We start from the raw sequence: 20,337 nt of genomic DNA, 5'->3' as shown, positions 1-20,337 counted from the left end.
GCCAATATTTGGAAGTTCTGTATAATTCAGTGAACAATATTTTCCAAATGATCAATGTATGATGTTTACACATGGGTAAAAGTTTCATTCAAAGTTCAACACAGACCAACAGGTCATAATGTTTGTTGATATGGTTTCAGATTCCACATTGTAACTAGTCTTTAAGGAACTACCACAGAAACTACCATGTGTCAAGTTTTGGAATAGTATCTAAAAAGAATATCTGCAATTATTTGAAAGGGCAATTAAAATACACTTTGCTTTTCCAAATTATATATCTGTGAAAGATTTTCTATATCTACTTTAACCAAAAAAAACAAACAAGCAAACAAACAACCATACAGCAACAGACTGAATACAGAAGCAGGCATGAAAATCTATCCATCTTCTACTCAGCAGACATTAAAGCGAGTTGCAAAAATGAAAGACAATGGTAGTCTTGCCACTAATTTTTTTGTTTTGGAAAATATAGTCATTTTCATAAAAATATGTCATTAATGTTAACATGCAATGAATTTGATAGGAATTTTAAATGAATTAGATTTTCTCAATTTTGACTTCTAATATCATAAGTATTGGTAGATATGACCTGGATAAACCAAACTCACTAGGTTCTCAATGATTTTTAAGAGCGTGAAGGGGTTCTGAGAAAACAAAGTTTGAGAACCGCTGCTGTCGTAAAACTCACTTAAGCCACAAAAGTAGGGACTATCTTCACAGATGAGGAAACAATATGGATGAATTCTTCCTCTCCACCAGGCAGTAACTGAGAAAATTTAAACCGCATGAAGCCTGCAAGCCAGAGGTCCTCTTTGTGATGCTATGTTGAGTTCCAGTCTCTTAACTATGAAAACTTAACCACGAGCACACAGATGGTTCAGCAGAGCCGCTGGCCAAAGTAAAATCGAAATGCAACTTATCCTGAATAAGATCCAGAGGGAAGCAGTTGCTCCCCTTTCTGTAGGACTAGATACCCCCAGAATCTCAAGGAGGGATATTGAAACAACAGTCAGTTACCAATGAAGAGTAATTTCATCAAGTGTAAGATTGGGGGAGGGGGAAGTTCCAAGAGACAACTATAAAATGTTCAATTTTCCCACTTTTAATAGGAAACATAAAAGGCCTTATTCAAAACATATGAACTATTTCTTTTTTTTTAAGCTTTCTTCTTTCTTTTCTTTCTTTTTTTTTTTAGAGAGCTAGGTTCAAGTATTGACCTAAACATTCAGCTTATTTATTTATTTATTTATTTAGATGATGGGGGTAAGAGTTTATTAATTAATTTATTTATTTTTGCTGTGTTGGGTCTTCGTTTCTGTGCGAGGGCTTTCTCTAGTTGTGGCAAGCGGGGGCCACTCTTCATCGCGGTGTGCGGGCCTCTCACTATCGCGGCTTCTCTTATTGCAGAGCACAGGCTCCAGACGCGCAGGTTCAGTAGTTGTGGCCCACGGGCCTAGTTGCTCCGCGGCATGTGGGATCCTCCCAGACCAGGGCTCGAACCCGTGTTCCCTGCATTAGCAGGCAGATTCTCAACCACTGCGCCACCAGGGAAGCCCGAAACATATGAACTATTTCTTAAGAGAGATATGGGGATACATGTGTGTAATTGAACTCCATTTTATGGTCACTTACAGAAGAATGTATGGAAAAGAAAAAGCAGAGAAAGAAAGGGAGAAGGGGGAGAGTTATGGGGAAAAGAAGTAGAGGGTCAGGAAGGATGCGGGAAGAGGTCCCGAGGGAACAGGAAAAGCAAACGCAGACGAGGAAAAGGAACCAGAAAAGTCACACAACCTGCAGGGGCCTTAGAAATGAGCTCGGCTTGCTTCTTCATTTTAAGTGAAATTAGTGGCCCAAAGAAGTTAAGTGGTTTGACCAAGTTCAGTGCCGGGACTTTAAGCTGAATTTTCTAGCTTCTAAGCAAGGAAAACACATAAAGAGAAGGTCTGTGAAAGGGGATGGTTTGGAAAGAAGTGACGGGAGGGTGGACAGAGAGAGGCAGAAAGATACATAAACACACCATACACGCACATGCACACACACACACACACACACGCGCGCGCGCTAAGCACTGAGTTCTAAAACAGGGAGGGAGACTCAAGAGGGAGGAGATATGGGAACATATGTATATGTATAACTGATTCACTTTGTTATAAAGCAGAAACTAACACACCATTGTAAAGCAATTATACTCCAATAAAGATGTAAAAAAATAAAATAAAATAAAAATAAAAATAAAGCAGGTATTTAATTAAACACTGTTTGTCACACCCCGACACTGCTACACATAACTAAAGTTTGGAGACCCCTGCCTTCAGCCCAGTACTTCTCAACTCTACAATGCCTAGAAATCACCTGGAGATCTTGTTAAAGTGCAGATTCTGGTTTTGTAATGCTGGGTGGTTCTGAGATTCTGAATGTCTAACAACTCCTCGTGATGCTGATGCAACATGTTCAAGGACCACACTTGGAGTCAGAAGGCCCTACACCAGCAGTTCTCAGAGTGTGGTCCCTGGACCAGCAGCATCAGCACTGCCTAGGAACTTGCTAGAATGCATATTCTCAGGCCCCATCCCATACCTACTGAATCAGAAGCTCTGGGGGTGAAGCCCGGAAATCTGTGTTTTAACAAGCTCTCCAGGTAACTCTGGTGCATATTAAAATTTGGAACCATTGCACTAGGCCATAATGTCTCCTATCACCTTGTTGCCTGTAATTGGCTAAACAAGTGTAGCAGTACTTTATGTTCAAGTCATTACTTTTCACTGGGCTATCTGAACTTTCTACTAGGAATTATCAACATTCCAATAATTCTTTTCAGACACCCTTAAGATTTGGGAATGACACCAAGATCATGAGGCTCAAATGTGATGTGTAATTAAGGAAGTATTTTCTGAGGCCTCCTTTATTAGGCTCAGCTTGGCTTCCTCTAATTGGTTTAGACTTCCACACCTGGAGCTGGACTAAGAGACGTCCCCTCAAACTTTTTTCTTGGAGTAAAATATCCCCGTTAGCTCACCCCCGCTTGCCCACTCTAGGCCCCTATACCAGGTCCTGGATTCCTCAGAACATAGGTTAATCCCAGGAACTTTTGAATCTGGCCCCGTGTCTGAATGGAAATAACAGGATGGAGCTCCCCAAAGCTCCAGACTCAGCGGCCCTGGTCTTCCCAGCCCCTGCAGTCATGAGCTCCGATGTGGAGATGGCCATTTTTGGAGAAGCAGCTCCCTACCTGCGGAAATCAGAGAAGGAGAGAATCGAGGCTCATAATCGCCCATTTGATTCTAAGAAAGCTTGCTTTGCAGTGGATGATAAGGAATTTTATGTGAAAGGTATGATCCAGAGCAAGGAAAATGACAAAGTCACAGTCAAGACCCCGACGACCAGGTAAGTGTTGATCTCAGATATCCTTGCTAACATGGACATCCTCCTTTTCCTTTGGAGTAGAATAGTAGAAATTGCACGCTGGTCCATAGGAATCTGAAGATAGAACAAGACTCACATGGATCTACTCCGAGTGAAGTCACAGGTAAAAACTGCCATGGCACATACCTTTGCTCTGGCTCTTTCCTTCGAGGACTTGGGCTTTGAGAGTTTTTATGATGTTTGCTTTGGAGAAAGGGGAAGGTGGTGGTGGAAGAGTTTGGACTGTTTAAGGGAGAGGTTGATACAGATTGCTGCTGGATGGGCGAATATACCACATAGAACTCTCTAGACTGCAGAGTGACTTACAGAGGGAGCTCCAGAGGCAGTGCCTAATTTAATGCAGAGAATTACAGAGCACCATTCAATTCAATACTTACTGGACACCCATCACGTCTAGGTCACTGTGTCTACCACTTTGCAGATATGAGCAGATCTCAGTCCTGCTTCCCCAAAGTTTATCATCTAGTGTAGGAATCAAGAGTACATGGTGGGTATGGGGACTTCCCTGGTGGCACAGAGGTTAAGAATCTGCCTGCCGATGCAGGGGACATGGGGTCAATCCCTGGTCCCAGAAGATCCCACATGCCACGGAGCAACTAAGCCCGTGCGCCACAACTACTGAGCCTGCGTTCTAGAGCCTGTGCTCTGCAACAAGAGAAGCCATGACAATGAGAAGACCACGCACCGCAATGAAGAGTAGCTCCCGCCGCCACAACTAGAGAAAAGCCCATGTGCAGCAAAGAAGACCCAATGCAGCCAAAAAGAAATAAATAATTTTTTTTTAAAAAGAGTACATGGGGGCCTCCCTGGTGGCGCAGTGGTTGAGAGTCCGCCTGCCGATGCAGGGGATACGGGTTCGTGCCCCGGTCCGGGAGGATCCCATATGCCGCGGAGCAGCTGGGCCCGTGAGCCATGGCCGCTGGGCCTGCGCATCCGGAGCCTGTGCTCCGCAACGGGAGAGGCCACAGCGGTGAGAGGCCCACGTACCGCAAAAAAAAAAAAAAAAAAAAAAAAAAAAAAGTACATGGTAGGTATGAATCGCAGTTCACAAATTCAAGCATACGAGACAGGTGATGGTGATGATGATGAGGATGATGATGAGGATGATGATGATTGTTATTATTAAACTTAACCTCTGGTGTCAGCCTCTTTTCACAGGGCCGGAAATAAATTTTCTGGAGTTACTATTGGGGTCCCCTCCCCAGAGCCATGCCACATTTTCAGTAATACCACATGGGGTGTCACTGCCCCCCTGAGGGATGTGCTAAGAAACAAGCCCCAGTTTCTGAATCTTCAGGACACACAGATTTTTCCGTCTCCCTTATGCATTTTGGATGTCTCTCTCTCTCTCTCTAGTTTAGGGCAGTGGGGCAGAAGGGCTTCCTTTCCTCAAGAGACTTGGTCTATATCAACAAATCTCCTCCCTTTTACCTTTTCGGTAAAACCCTCAAAGCTCTTCTAAGGATTGGGGCTTTTGGAAAACAAACGCTAGAAAGGCTTACAGGCTCTCTCGCTTTTATGCCCTATTTTCTACCTTTCCTGAGTAATGGAATGCCAGTTGTATGCTTAAAGGGAAGGGAAAGCAGAGAGGGGAAAATTAGGTAATAGCCTCAAAATACTGTTCAGCCATGGGCCATGCTTCAAGTCCAAATGTTTTAACTATTAGAGCAGTGGTGCAAGGGATTCTGGAAGCCTTGAAAAGACTGGGGAGAGAAGAGACAGGTCATGGAAGAGGTGGCACTTAAGACGAGCTTTGAAGGTTGCTAGATGTAATTTCAATGTAGATATATTCCAGACAAAGGGACCCACATGAGCAGAGGTATTGAGGTGGAGATGCACAGAATACACTGGAAGAGTTTTTTCCAATATTCCAAGCTTGATCTCATTGCAGCACTCACAGCAAATGGGGTAAACAGAGGCAAGCTGCTGTGGCCTTGGCCATCCTGAGTTCCACCTGGCCACCCTGAAGCTGAAGGGCTCTATAACTTTGCACACCTGTAACCCACTTCTGGCACACAGAATGGCATGCTGACTTGGGGGCATCAGACCAGAATTGGTTATACACTTTGACCAGACTTAGATTTATCAAGAACAGTTATCTATGGAACATCTCTGGGCACAGAAATGATCCATAAAGTTAACCACAGTAATGGGGTAATCTCACCACAGTATCTCACCATTTTCACCACACTGGTAGCTCACCACATCGGCTCTCCCACTCATCATCATGTGATTTTCCTCTCAATATCCAGACACTCACTCTGAAGAGTGACCAGGTGTTCCTCATGAACCCTCCCAAATGACAAGATCGAGGACATGGCCATGATGACCCACCTGCACGAGCCAGCAGTGCTGTACAACCTCAAAGAGCGTTACGCAGCCTGGATGATCTACGTGAGCGCCCTTCAACATCTCTTTATTCCATTTCCTTCTCTGAGTAAAATCAAGATCCATAGGTTGAATTTTCTGATTTTCTCAGACCTACTCAGCCCTCTTCCGTGTCACCATCAACCCCTACAAGTGGCTGCGAGCATACAACCCCGAGGTGGTGGCTGCCTACCGAGGCAAAAAGCGCCAGGAGGCCCCGCCCCACCTCTTCTCCATCTCTGACAACGCCTATCAGTTCATGCTGACTTGTGAGTAATTTCTTTAATCCATATTTTAAAAAATAGTTTTAGTGAAGTATTCAAGTCCTTTAACTGTACTGGTTCTTAGTTAATTACTTGAGCCCTTCACAGGCTTTGGTCATCCAAATGGTGCAATGACCAAAGTGACCTCAGGAGATTCAGAGGATGTCAGGATGGAAAGCCAGGGGCGTAGTATCTTCCATTACCAGTCACGGTTCTTAAGCCAGAGCTTGGGACTGAAGCCACACTGAGTACATGCTTCTCTGGGGGTGGATGTGGAGCACAAGGACATGCGCTGCCCCCACCTCCAAAGAAACCCCCAACATGAACACACTTGGAAGAGAGACTATATTAGTAGCCACTTAGGAATGCAAAGTTGGAGAAACGGGCACAGCAACTTCCCTTCACCTGTCTTCTCAGGTTCCCTCTTTCTCCTCCTTAAATTTCCAGGATAGCAGATGAAATAGCAGAGGTGTGGTAACACTGTCGCCCTGTCATGCCTAACATTACTTCAGTCTGTTCAACTTTCACCTGATTTGACTTGGTGCAGAGAGAAGAAGTAGAAGCCAGCATCTGTGATCTGAAGATGATTAAAAGTCATCCAGGACAATGTTGCCCAAACTTCAGCCGTTCCAATTTCACCGTCGCAATCCCGGCCATTTCTGCATATTCAAAATCTTTCCTTATAGTGACTGAAGTTCCGTCCATTTCAAAAAGGAAGAATAGGGAATTCCCTGGCGGTCCAATGGTTAAGACTCTGTGCTTCCACTGCAGGGGACACAGATTCGATACCTGGTCAGGGAACTAAGATCCCACATGCCACGCGGTGTGGCCAAAAATAAAAATAAAATAGGAACCAAACAAATCTGCCCTTTGATCTGGAGGAAAACTATTTTTTAAGAAAAGGAAGAATAATATCACTATTAATATTAGTTTCTTAGGACTGCCATAACCAAGTACTACACACTGGGTGGCCTAAGCAACAGAAATGCATTGTGTCACAGCTCTGGAGCCTGGGAGTCTGAGATCAAGGTGTCAGCAGGGTTGGTTCCTTCTCAGGGCCGAGAGGGAGAATGTGTTCCAGGCCACGCTCCCAGCTTCCAATGGTTTGCTGGCCAGCTTTGGCATCCCTTGGCTTATAGAATCATCACCTTGATCTGCACTTTCATCTTCACACTGTGTTCTCATCTGTCTCCAAATTTCTCTTTTTATAAGGACACCAGTCATATTGGATTAGGGGCCCACCTACTCCAGTATGACCTCATCTTAACTAATTACATCTGCAATGACCCTATTTCCAAATAAGGTCACATTTTGAGGTACTGGGGGTTAGGGCCTCAACATATTAATTTGTTGGGGGGAACACAATTCAACCTATAACACTCTTGTAAATGGAAAACCACGGTCACTATCCACAAGTAGAAAGTAAAGGTGAAAGAAAAATGCAATGACAACAAACCAGTGTCCATAAATTCTAATTAGAAGCTGTGGCTTCTTACAAGTTCTAAGTCTGAGACTTGCTTTCTTTGTTGAAGAGGGAGATAAGAAAGTGCTAGAGAGGAGGTAAAGATCTGTGAACATGAATAACTTTCACACTGTGGGACTCACCGTTCACTTCCCATGCTGCCCATGTTACACATCCAGCATTTGGGAAATCTGCACAAATTGTCTCAGAGAAGACTAGACATGACCAGATCATCACACCACTAGTTAATGGCAAAGCCAGAACTAGAACTCATGGGCTCTATCTACCCCCAATGTTGCCTGATTTGTATATCCTGCCTATATGTTGTTTATTTACTCTGTCCTGCTTCCTTCTGCATTTCTAGATCGAGACAATGAGTCCATCCTCATCACGTGAGTCACCTGTGTTTTTGCCATGATGACTTGGAAGGGGCTGTCCATTCCTTCTGCTCTCCTTTATCTCACTTACTTTTTTATTTTTTTTTATTTTTTAATTTTTTAAATATTTTTTATTTTGCAGTATGCGGGCCTCTCACTGTTGTGGCCTCTCCCATTTCAGAGCACAGGCTCAGTGGCCATGGCTCACGGGCCCAGCCGCTCCGTGGCCTGTGGGATCCTCCCGGACCGGGGCACGAACCCGTGTCCCCTGCATCGGCAGGCGGACTCTCAACCACTGCGCCACCAGGGAAGCCCTCACTTACTTTTTAAAAAAAATTTATTTTATTGAAGTATAGTTGATTTACAATGTTGTATTAATTTCTGCTGTACAGCAAAGTGATTCAGTTATACATATATATTCCTTTTCATATTCTTTTCCATTATGTTTTATCACAAGGTATTGACTAGAGTTCCCTGTGCAATGCAGTAGGACCTTGGTGGTTATGCATTCTATATATAATAGTTTGCATCTACTAATCCCAAACTCTCAATCCATTTGTCCTCCATTCCTCCTTTCCTTGGTCCCCTTGGCAATTACATGTTCTCTATGTCTGTGTATCTCACTTTATTTTATTTTATTTTACTTTATTTGATTTGATTTAGTTTTGGGTGCGTCGGGTCTTAGTTGCAGCACTCGGGATCTTTTGTTGGGGCACGTGGGCTCTTCATTGTGATGCACAGGCTTCTCTCTAGTTGTGGCGTGCGGGTTTTCTCTTCTCTAGTTGCGGCACGCAGGCTCCAGAGTGCGTGGGCTCTGTAGTTGTGGCACACGGGTACCAGAGCACGTGGGCTCTGTAGTGTGTGGCACGTGGGCTCTAATTGAGGCGCGCAGGCTCAGTAGTTATGGCGTGCGGGCTTGGTTGCCCCGCAGCATGTGGGAACTTAGTTCCCTGACCGGGGATCGAACTCACATCCCTTGCATTGCAAGGCGGATTCTTAACCACTGCACCACCGGGGAAGTCCCTCTCACTTACTTTTAAATCAACAGCCAAGAATCCGGGGCTGGGAAGACAGTGAACACCAAGCGCGTCATCCAGTACTTTGCAACAATTGTGGTCACTGGGGACAAGAGGAAGAGCAGCCGGGCAAGATGTAGGTGAGCAGCTTCCTGCACCTGGAAGGCTTGCTGGAATAACTTAACTCCCAGGTGAGCACCAAGTGTTTGCAGGGCTTTGTGCTCAGCAGAGATGCACAGCATGAGGTCCTGCCCCAGGGGGTGTTTACAGGGCAAGGCAGGAAATGGCTCCACCTTGCAGACTCAGGCTCTAGCACCAGCTCCATCAGCAACAGCCGAGTGACCTTGAACAACTCCACATCCTCCTTTGGAGAAGGAATGGTTTAGGCCAGTGGTTCTCAAACTGGAGTGCGCATCAGAATCACCAGGAGGGTTCGTTAACAACTGATGGCTGGTCCCCAGGCCCAGAATTTCTGACTGAAATTCCTATCTCACATTCAAAATCCTGGCATGTTGCATTTCTGTCACGTTCCCATTGTTTATGCTGCTGGTCCAGGGATCACACTTTGAGAACCACTGGGCTGTCAGTAGTTTCCAAACAGCTCTGAAGTCAGAAAGGCAAGCAATCATGTGGGGAAGGGGGGAAGGTGAAAACTCTGCTTTCCATAAGTGGATTTCTACGTAATAATTCTCACAAAATATTTTATGCAACTTAAAAATTTTTTTGAGAACCACTGTTTCTATCATATGGGTCACTTTCATTGCTCACAGTCTATTTCTACTTCTGAACCCGAATATCTATACAAATGGGTCCTGGTGCATGCAGGAACAGAGGTCTATATTTTACAAATCCATGATTTATAATAAAATGTTATCAGAGAAGAAAGGCCGTCTGGGAGATTGAGATGTAGCGGGTAGTGCTCCAACCTGGAATCTGGTGTGGCCAGAAGCCACTTTGATGCTGTGCTAAGACCCCTTCTACGATGGGACCTTGAAGCTTCCTTGGGTGGGGTGGGGATGGGCCTGTGGGTACTCAGCACAACTGTACCTGCCACCAGCCTGAGCTGGGCGACATCTCTCCCTGGGCCCTTCCCAGAGCATCCGATACACTTTTGAGTCACTGGGAAGTGACTTCAGAAGACGTCCAAGGTCCTCTCTTTTCCTCTTCTCACTTATTATTAGGGAACCCTGGAAGACCAGATCATCCAGGCCAACCCCCTCCTGGAGGCCTTTAGAAATGGCAAGACCATGAGGAATGACAACTCCTCGAGATTCGTAAGACTCAGTCCAATTGTCAATGACGCCCAGAAAGAAAACCCTCTCCTCCAATGCTGAATATGAAAAATGGCCACATAAACTAGCATATACCTGGCCTTAGTTTACCCCCAAGTGCTTCAGATCAAGCTGCCCAACCGGGATATTCTGATAACCCTTCAAAGAACATTGTGTCTTATTCCCAGCCGAAGGAAGATTTAGCCGTCCTTCCCTAACTAATCAGCATCACCTCAGAGCATCCTGAAGTCACAATGGTTCAAGATTCAAATTCCACAAGTACAAAATGACTTCTCTGTGGTAAAATTGGTCTCTTCAGATGGAAGCATTTTAAAATACGTAAGTCCATTGAACAGTATCCACTGACTTATTAGTCATGAAAACCATAGTGTGAAGTTAGTTAGCAGATCTGACCTTCTCCGAGTCAGGAGGTGCTGGGAGGAGGGAAAACCTGGAGGCAGCAGAGCTCAAAAATTGGGAAGAAGCTGATACTGAAGATATTGAAGGATATGTCCCATCCTTCAACGTTTCACTCAGGTTTAGCTCAACCAAGATATTGAAGGATATGTCCCATCCTTCAACGTTTCACTCAGGTTTAGCTCAACCAAGATATTGAAGGATATGTCCCGTCCTTCAACGTTTCACTCAGGTTTAGCTCAACCAAGATATTGAAGGATATGTCCCATCCTTCAACGTTTCACTCAGGTTTAGCTCAACCAAAGGGGCATTTACTTCCGACACTGGCAAATAAACAAGTATCCAGTCTCCTATCTAATTTCACTGGCCAGTAGAGCAAGTACCCAGAGGCACTTCCATTCAGCAGCTAGAACTCCTGAAGAGCGAACACATAATTCACATAAACCTCCACTGGTCCTTCATTAACTCTTCTTAGGCTTCATTCAGAAAATACTGAGAATACAAAACCTCTGGGATCAGCACCACTGTTACCCCCGTTTCATAAAGGTAGAAGCTGAGTCTTAGAAAAAAAACACACAATTTGCTCGAAGACAGTTTGTAAACGACAGTCTGAACCCGGATCTGCCCAACCCCAGAACTTGCATTTTTAACTAAAATACACCGTCTCAGTGCAATTAATCTCTACCCCGCTGGCTCTGCCCTCACGGAAGCTGTAAAAGCTTTTGGCAAGCGGTCTCGCCCAACACCCCAGGGGCTCCTGCCCAGGGCCCAGCTCCCTGGCCTTCATTTTGTGACATTCCCAGGTGATGCTGATTGTTTTAAGGCAAGGAGAAAATGTTCATGTTCAAACAAACTTCATTTTACATTAGTCTGGCTATTATAGATTCTTAACCAGCTTTCCCCAGTCTTTACCAGCTGGGGAGGAGGGCTAGTGACTGATACAAGGTCTCCAGCCACCCTCCCCCACCCCCCGAAAGGCCCTCCTAAAGAATTCTAAAAGTCCCCGAAGTATCTCAGGTCCTCACCAGAGATCCCTGCCACCAGGGCTGCTGTTGCTCCTTCCTCCCACGGAGCTTCTCCAGGGTGATGGTTTATGGCCAGATGGAGGGGGATTGGTGCCTCCAAGTGACTGCACCCCCCAGAAGGCTCCCCGGCAGTCGCGCTCTCACCTGCTTCCTTTCAGCACTTAGCGAAAGAAAGTTCTTTCTCTATTTTCCCGCAGCCGCCCTTCCTAGGACACAGATATGTATCAGCTGGGATGGGATACGGATTCGGAGCCTCAGAATCTCTCCTCCCCTCTGTCAGCTCCTGGCGTGGACTCTCCCTCCCCCACAAGGGGGCGCCACCCCAAGAGTGCCTCACGCTTCAATACCATGGTCTGTCCCGCCCGCTTACCTGACACATCCAGACATGTTTCAACTCCACCCCTGGGCATTGCTTAGGCTTGGGCTGCAAACCCTGCTACACAATCATATGTATACCCCAGAGAAGGATTTTCCAGTTTAAACCATTGTGGTAGAACAAGAGGTTATAAAACCAAATCAGCATCTGCTATAGGCTTTGAAGGGACCCAGCGCTGCTCCAGTCCCCTTTTTATCACATCCTCCCTGCAGGGAGGTCCCTCAGAACCTCAGTGCTTCACCTAGACATTTGGAAAAGTCTGCACACCTATAAGGTTCTCATAGGGACTTAATGACATAACACAGGGATGGTGCTGTCGACTTAAAAAATATTCACAACCTAAAAGTTGAGAGTTATGTTTTATTTGGTGGGGATGTTTAGGACTTCAAGCCCAGGAGGCAGCATCTCAAGTAACCCTGAAAGAAGTGCCCCGAGGAGGCGAGGGGGCAGCCAGGTTATACAGAAGTTTTGCCACAAAGGGCAGGTAGTCTGAACATCAAAAGATTACTGTTGGTTAAAGAAAACCAGCAATCCCAAGTTAAGGAATTCAGCACTTTTCTATGTGTGGGAAGATGCCAGAGTCTGAGCTCACCGAAAGCATTCCTTTGCTTTGCATATGCATATTCCTTTGATATGCACCTCAGCCATCTGGGGCCAGTATCCCGTGTCTTCACATCCTGAGTTTCCTCAGGGCTGCAATCGCTGATGACTGTGACATCCTTTGTTTACTGATATGGCAGGAAATATTCCATTTCTCAGTGCCTAGCCCCCTACCTAGCTCCCTTCTCATTTGAAAAATATCTTCCCTTCCAGTTCTAATAGTCTCCGGTGCTATATTATCTCCATGATGAACTACACTGTAATTCCTGGGTTGCAATGCAAAGTCCGCAAGCTCTGGTATGGTGCCCGTAAAAGTACATCCTCCCAGCATCACACAGTGTTCCCCAGTGTTCTCATCCAGAAAACAGTGCCCACATCTATGCACGGTGGAAAAGGATTCAAATCGGATTATTCACATTTTCTTCCCATAATCTTCACCCACCCACACAAACATGTTCAATTAAGACATGGTTTTTAAGCCCTAACTTGTCATACCCCACCTGTCATCCACTTACTGGGGTAAATGCTGTCTCACGTGCTATACAAAATGCCAGGGAAAAGTAGCATTTGGGTCCCTGAGGCCTGCTGTGACGGCTGTCCTTTTTTTCTAATTCCAAGAATGCCACGGACATCCTGGGCTTCAGCTCAGAGGAGAAAGTTGGGATCTACAAGCTCACAGGCACCGTGACGCACTACGGGAACATGAACTTCAAGCAGAAAACAGCGGGAAGAGCAGGCAGAGCCAGACGGCACCGAAGGTACCACATCTGGGAAGGGGCCAGAGGATTGCCTCTCCCCCTGCGTTCACGTGTGGACTGGGCCACAGGAGATAAACTTTGTGCTCATCTCAAGGGCTGCTCTTAGAAAACCATACAAGCTGAATTTGGGTTGTCCAAAGCTTTTTGAACATGCGCCGGGGAAGTCCATTCACTTGGTCAAGGAATCATTTAGTGGAGATGCCTTAGAAAACAAGAGCATCATCTCATAAGTGAATAATCACTGTGCACTCTCTCTCACCATCTGTTTACCTGGTATCTCAGGGTGGACATTTATGAGAGGTTATGGTTGAGTGAATTTCACTTTCTTTCTGCGCTTACGTATCATCATTAATATCCAGAATATTGTCCTACTCCCTGAGCCTAAAATAAGAACCTTGGTTAGGTAGCTATTAATTTAGGTTAATAAATTAATTAACCTAAATTAATTAGCTGCCAATTTAGGTGGCAGCTGAATTTCTCCCTCCTATCACTTTCTCTTCCGCCTCCTACATCTATTGAACTGACCCTGAACCAAGGACTGGTGAACAAATCTTCCTCCCCGTGACTCTCACCTGGATGATCTCACCACCTGCCTCTGCCTCATCCCAAAGAGGCCTGGAAACAGAGCAGAGGGCAGTGTGGGGGCTGACCGACGGCCAGACCCATCGCCATACACCCTGCATGCCTCATGCCTCTAGTTCTTCATCTTACAAGCTCCCAGAGTAAAAGGCTGGTTTATCCCTAATAATTCTACCTTTTGATAACATCCCCACACTGCATGAAGCAGTGCGTCTGGCACCCCAGATGAGAAAAAGGAACAATAGCCATGAATTAAAAGGCCAGGAAAATATACATGACTTTATCACTGTCCATAAAGGCTCTCCTGATCAGCTTAGGTTTGTCCAGGATGGTCTCCCTTGTTATTAACTCACAGTCAACTGATTAGTAACCTCATCATGGGAGTGATATCTCATTACATTCACAGGTTCCACCCACACTCAAGTGAAGGGGATTATACAGGAAATGTACACCCACGGGTGCATTGTCCTCCCAATGGTGCATGCGAAGTAACAGGAGAAAAATTCAAAGTGTTTAGAGCAGGGAGCACTTCTGACTGGGGGTAATCAGGGAAGACTTCCTGGAGGAGGTGAGGGACATTGACTTGGACTTTGAAAGATGAGAAGGATCCTAAAAGGTGGGGGGGCGGGCAGTCTAAGCAGAAGAAATGATGAGCAAGGGGGCTAAGGAAGGGATGTGATGGGGATAGAGAATAGAGATAGAGAGTGGTCCACTTTGGTTATAGAAGACGATACGTGTAGTGGATTTGTAAGAGATGGGAATTAAAAAGCGATTATTTTGGCATCAGTTTGGAAAGGCCTTGAGTGCCAGGATACATGGTTTAGAATGTATGTGATAGACACCAGAAGCCGCTGACGCTCCAAGCAGCAGCAGAGTATGTGTGACAGCCTGGAATTAATCTGTCTGTAGTCATGCTCACCCAGAGGGTGGAATGTAGGAAAAAAATGTATCAGGCTCCTCAGCACAGGCGGACCATATGGATATGTATCACGGCAAGGTCCCAGACCCTCTTCCAGCACTGGCAGCCACGTGTTCAGTGTTTAGAAGCAGAAAGAGCCCGGCAAAGGGGAAAACGGTGGCTGTAACCGGGGCCTGAGCTCCTCTGATGATGCTACCAACCCAAGTCGGTGTTTGCTGAGTGCTTACTATATACCAGGACTGCTTCACAGCCACCCAGTAACATAAGTACTGTCACTGTCCCCCAGTTGACAAATGGCAAGCCTGAGGCATAAAGGAGCAAAGCCTGAATTTGAATCCAGGCTCTTTGCCACTTTACTATTCTACAGTCTTAGAAACCATAGAGAGGCAAGCTATTTTTAAGGTGAAATGAGCAGGACTTAGATGCCTCTCTCAACACTGCATGTCAGGGGTGAAAAAGAAGGATGCACCACCCCAAGCTTTCAAGTTTAAGTAACCAGAAGAATAATGGTAAATGGGCAAAGTAGGAAGAAGGGATGGTTTGAGCAAAGAGTAAAACACACAATTGGTCTCTTACTAAGTCCTTCACAAACACTTCCCTGGATGTTTATTAACTTGGCTCCCGAACCAGCAATGAGGCGACGGTCCCAACAAAGGAGGAGCTGTCCTTGGGAAGCAGCATTTCTTTACCTTTTCTATGAGCTCAGTGCAGGCAGCCCGGTCCATCCCAAAGTCAACTGAACTAGTGAACTATAGGAAATTGCCCATATTCAACTGAGCTTGACCATCTCCAAACACTTGCAGGTGGGGTGAAGGTTTCGTACTTCTCTCTCAGCTGTTAGCACGGCACTTTGCAGAATTAGGAAGGTGCCTAACTTATATTAACTGTCCAAATGGTGCTTCCTTTACTCATATCCCATGTTGCTGTATTATCAGACTCCAACAATACTACGTAACCATATGTTTTTTAATGAAATTTAAATATCAGTCAGTCAAGATCAACCTATTTCTAAAGATTGTATCTAGAAGGCAAAGTGAAAGTTCTTGAAAACCCAGGACCCTGGATTATGGGGTTGAAACTCCATTCGTCAAGTCCAGGCCTGGGGCGTGTAGGAAAACATAAAAACATCCAAAAGGATTATAGGAAATACTTCTAGGAGGACCCAGGGCCTAACTGGCTGTTTTAGCAGCTGCTGACTGTGTGACACCATTTCTCCTCCTCCTTCAGTGGCTGACAAAGCTGGGTACCTGATGGGTCTGAATTCTGCAGAAATGCTGAAAGGCCTGTGCTGTCCAAGGGTGAAGGTTGGGAACGAATATGCCACGAAAGGGCAAAATGTCCAGCAGGTAATGGAGATGCTCTGAATCCGAATGACTCACGTATTTTGCTATTTTAACCGCCATCCTAAAGTTCTTTCGGTTGCAGGAATCAGAAACACATATGAAACTGGCTTCACCATGAAGGGGGAATTCATTCTTAGGCCTCAGGGGTAACTCAAGGAGTGCCTTGGGTGCCATGAGGGTCTGGAGCCAGGAAGTGAAGAGCCGTCCAGAGCCAGGCAGCCTCTCTCCAGCTCCTTCTTGGGGCACCGTGGGCTGTCTTCTGTCTCCTGCTCTGTTGTGTTCTCACTAGGTGGATAAGCTTTCTCCATCTCTCCTGCCCGTGGCCACCCCAGAACTCCCAAGTTTACATCTCCGTGGTTCCAGCCTCACCCTGAGACTGAGACCAGCATCTTTTGATCCCAATTCCAAATTCTCAGGAGAGACACTCCGTTTAGCCCAACTTGGACCAAATGTCCACCTCTGGTTCAATTAGGTGTGGCCGGGGCTAGAGTCACGTGTTATAACCAAGGTTGGTAGAAAACGATCTTTGTAAATGGGATACACCTCATGGAACTGAGCAGATGTCTCAAGTAGATTTAATATTAGACTGAAATATATGAAATTGCCAATCTCCAGCTGCTTTTGACTTTCAAGACGTGAACTTTGTATGTTTCAACTTAATACAATCATAAAAACATTAATTTGAGGGTTGAGTGGGTGTTCTTTTTTTTCAAGGTGACCAATTCGGTGGGCGCTCTGACCAAAGCCGTCTACGAGAAAATGTTCCTGTGGATGGTCACCCACATCAACCAGCAGCTGGACACCAAGCGGCCCAGGCAGTACTTCATCGGGGTCTTGGACATCGCTGGCTTTGAGATCTTTGGTGTGAGTTGTTTGCATCAATGACAAGCCTCAAAGCACCCTTCCACTTTGTGTCTGCTTTGCTGAGTCTCCACTGGATCTTCCAAACTCACTCAAACTCTTTGGTATTCGAAATACCCAGTTCAACAGCCTGGAGCAGCTGTGCATCAACTTCACCAACGAGAAGCTGCAGCAGTTCTTCAACCACCACATGTCCGTGCTGGAGCAGGAGGAGTACAAGAAGGAGGGCACTGAGTGGGAGTTCATCGACTTTGGGATGGAACTGGCCGCCTGCATTGAGCTCATTGAGAAGGTCTGCTTCCTTTTCTCAGATCACAGATCACACTGCTGACCCATATTTAAAAGAAAATCATAACACTCACTGTATACTCTGGTAAGAGATTTCTACTGTAACTAAAATCAGGAAAATTCCTTTGCCAACTCCAAGGTAGGTATTCTGGTAAAAGGAGACTGAATCTTTTCTAGAGAGTCCAGAACTCTACATTTCCCCACAGTATGCAATGCAAGCCTGATACTTAAGCCATCTTTCCTTATAAAAGAGCTCTGAGGAGAGTATGTTTTACTTCTTATTTCTTTGTCAGCCTTGAAGTCATCACTGCTGGCATTTGAAATTGGAATTTCTAGTGCTTTAAAGAAGAGGCTCTCAGTTGTGTCAAAGACTTGCCACAAGTACTTTTAGTAAAACTGCACATTTCCCTAATCTCACTCCTAGAAATACTTTTGGGTAAGTGTGGGGTGGAGCCTTGGAATATCTGCATTTTTACCAAGTGCTTCTGACACAACCCATCTGCAAGTCACACCTGGAGAAATATTGCTCTAAGGCCTTTGGGGCAAAGACACAAACTCCACCAGAACTCCTTCCTTGTTTATCTTACTCTCCATCATACCCCGGAGCCCAACACCACACCCGGATCTTGATAGGTACCTGATAAATATTTGTGATTTAACAACTTCTGACCAAAGAAATGAGTTTTCACTAACAGTAAAGAATGAAATGATGAATTTACTCAAATAGGATCATTGTGTTCCACATTATTTCTACAGGCAGACAAAATTCAAGTGTCATGTTTCTTTTCATTCTCTCAGCCTATGGGCATCTTCTCCATCCTGGAAGAGGAGTGCATGTTCCCCAAGGCCACAGACACCTCCTGCAAGAACAAGCTGTATGACCAGCATCTTGGAAGTCTGCCTACTTCCAGAAGCCCAAGTGGTTAAAGGCAGGGCTGAGGCCCACTTCTCCCTGGTGCACTATGCAGGCACCGTGGACTACAACATTGCCGGCTGGCTGGACAAGAACAAGGACCCCCTGAACGAGACCATGGTTGGCCTGTACCAGAAGGAAGTCTTTGCTGAAGCTGCTGTCCTTCCTTTTTGCCAACTATGCTGGTGCAGAAGCAGGTGAAATTTTTTTTTAATTCCCCCTGTGGAAACTCTGTGTAATTACTCATAACTCGTGGAGAACCAGTAGTTGGACATGAGCTTCATGTTGAGCTTGATTTATTTGTCTGTCTCTGATCTCTGTTTTTCTTTTTCCTACTTCTATTCTTCCTGTTCCTTAAGAGATTAAGCTCTAACCATATGACCCAGCAATTCCACTCCTGGGTATATATCCAAAAAAAACCCCAAAAACACTAATTGGAAAAGATACGTGCACTCCAATATTCATAGCAGCATTATTTACAATTGCCAAGGTATGGAAGCAACCTAAGTGTCCATCACCAGATAAATGGATAAAGAAGATGTGAGATATATATATATATATATAAATATATATATATAATGGAATATTACTCAGCCATAGAAAAGAATGAAATTTTGCCATTTGCAGCAACATGGATGGACTTGGAGGGCATAATGCTAAGTGAAATAAGTCAGACAGAGAAAGATAAATACTGTATGATATTACTTATATGTGGAATCTAAAAAATACAACCAACTGGTGAATAAGACAAATAAGAAGCAGACTCACAGATATAGAGAACAAGCTAGTGGTTACCAGTGGGGAGAGGGAAAGGGGAGGGGCAATACAAGGGTGGGAGGGAAAAGGGTTATTATGGGATTATATGAAATCATGTTGTGAAACTTGTGAAAATTGTAAAGCACTGTAGAATTTAAAGAAACTTTCATTCAATAAAAAATAAATTAATTTTTTTAAGTCAAAAAAAAATTTTTTTTAAGAGATTGAGTTCTATGGAGGTGAACAGGGCCTCCCAGTGGACACAATAGCCAATACCACATTCTTTAATAGTTTTTTTTTTTTACTGAGATATAATTCATATAGCATAAAATTCACCCTTTAAAAAATTCAGTGGTGGGACTTCCCTGATGGCGCAGTGGTTAAGAATCCGTCTGCCAATGCAGGGTACACGGGTTTGAGCCCTGGTCCAGGAAGATCCCACATGCTGCAGAGCAACTAAGCCCCTGCACCACAGCTACTGAGCCTGCGCTCTAGAGCCCGTGCTCCGCAAGGAGAGAAGCCACCGCAATGAGAAGCCCGCGCACCACAATGAAGAGTAGCCCCCACTCACCACAGCTAGAGAAAGCCCGTGCACAGCAACGAAGACCCAACACAGCCAAAAATAAAATAAATAAATAAATTTATCAAAAAAAATATTCAGCGGTTTTTGGTATATTTATGGGTTGTGCAACCATTACCACTACGTAATTCCAGAACATTTTCATCACACCAGTAACCCTTTAGCAGTCACTTTCCACCTGCCTCCTCCCCAGCTTGTGGCAGCTGCCAAATTACTTTCTGTCTCTATGAATTTGCCTATTCTGGATGTTTCATATAAGTGGAATCATACACTATATGGTCTTTTGTGTGTCTGGCTTCTTTCACTTAGCTTAACGTTCTTCAGGTGTCCATGTTGCAGCAAGTGTCAGCAATTCATTTCTTTTTATAGGTGAATAATATTCCACTGTGTGGATCTTACACGATTTTGTCTATCCACTCATCAGTTGATGGATCTTTACGTTTTCTCCACTTTTGGGTACTATGAATAATGCTGCTATGAACATTTTATAGAAGTTTCTATGTGGACATTGTTAATGCTTTTGGGTACATACCTAGGAATGGAACTACTGAATCATATGGTAACTCTATCTATGTTTAACTTTTTGAGGAACTTCCAGACCATTTTCCCAAATGGCTGCACAAGCCAGTATCACTTGTTAAGATTACCTATATATTTTTTAAGTAATTTCCAGAATAAGGTTTAAAAATTATGGACTATTTTAAATGCATTAATTTAACAAATTAATGTTTTTAATTCATGCA

General features: G+C 44.8%; 1 pseudogene across 1 annotated transcript in view; it reads left to right on the top strand.

Annotated features, from left to right (window-relative positions):
* Window positions 1-3,181: 3,181 nt before the first annotated feature.
* LOC308607665 (myosin-13-like) overlaps window positions 3,182-20,337 on the top strand; it is a 39,223-nt pseudogene continuing 22,067 nt past the window's right edge. Inside the window, exons 1-12 of the transcript in view lie at window positions 3,182-3,384; window positions 5,676-5,817; window positions 5,903-6,059; window positions 7,880-7,907; window positions 8,941-9,048; window positions 10,090-10,237; window positions 11,072-11,142; window positions 13,216-13,355; window positions 16,081-16,199; window positions 16,911-17,060; window positions 17,179-17,349; window positions 18,144-18,455. The product of the transcript in view is annotated as a myosin-13-like (transcript). The remainder of the gene's footprint in view (window positions 3,385-5,675; window positions 5,818-5,902; window positions 6,060-7,879; window positions 7,908-8,940; window positions 9,049-10,089; window positions 10,238-11,071; window positions 11,143-13,215; window positions 13,356-16,080; window positions 16,200-16,910; window positions 17,061-17,178; window positions 17,350-18,143; window positions 18,456-20,337) is intronic.

The sequence above is a fragment of the Mesoplodon bidens genome, assembly GCF_964165515.1.
Source record: "Mesoplodon bidens genome assembly, chromosome: 19".
Taxonomy (NCBI): Eukaryota; Metazoa; Chordata; class Mammalia; order Artiodactyla; family Ziphiidae; genus Mesoplodon; species Mesoplodon bidens.
Note: the sequence above shows the minus strand (reverse complement) of the source record. Positions and strands in the feature narration are given on the sequence as shown.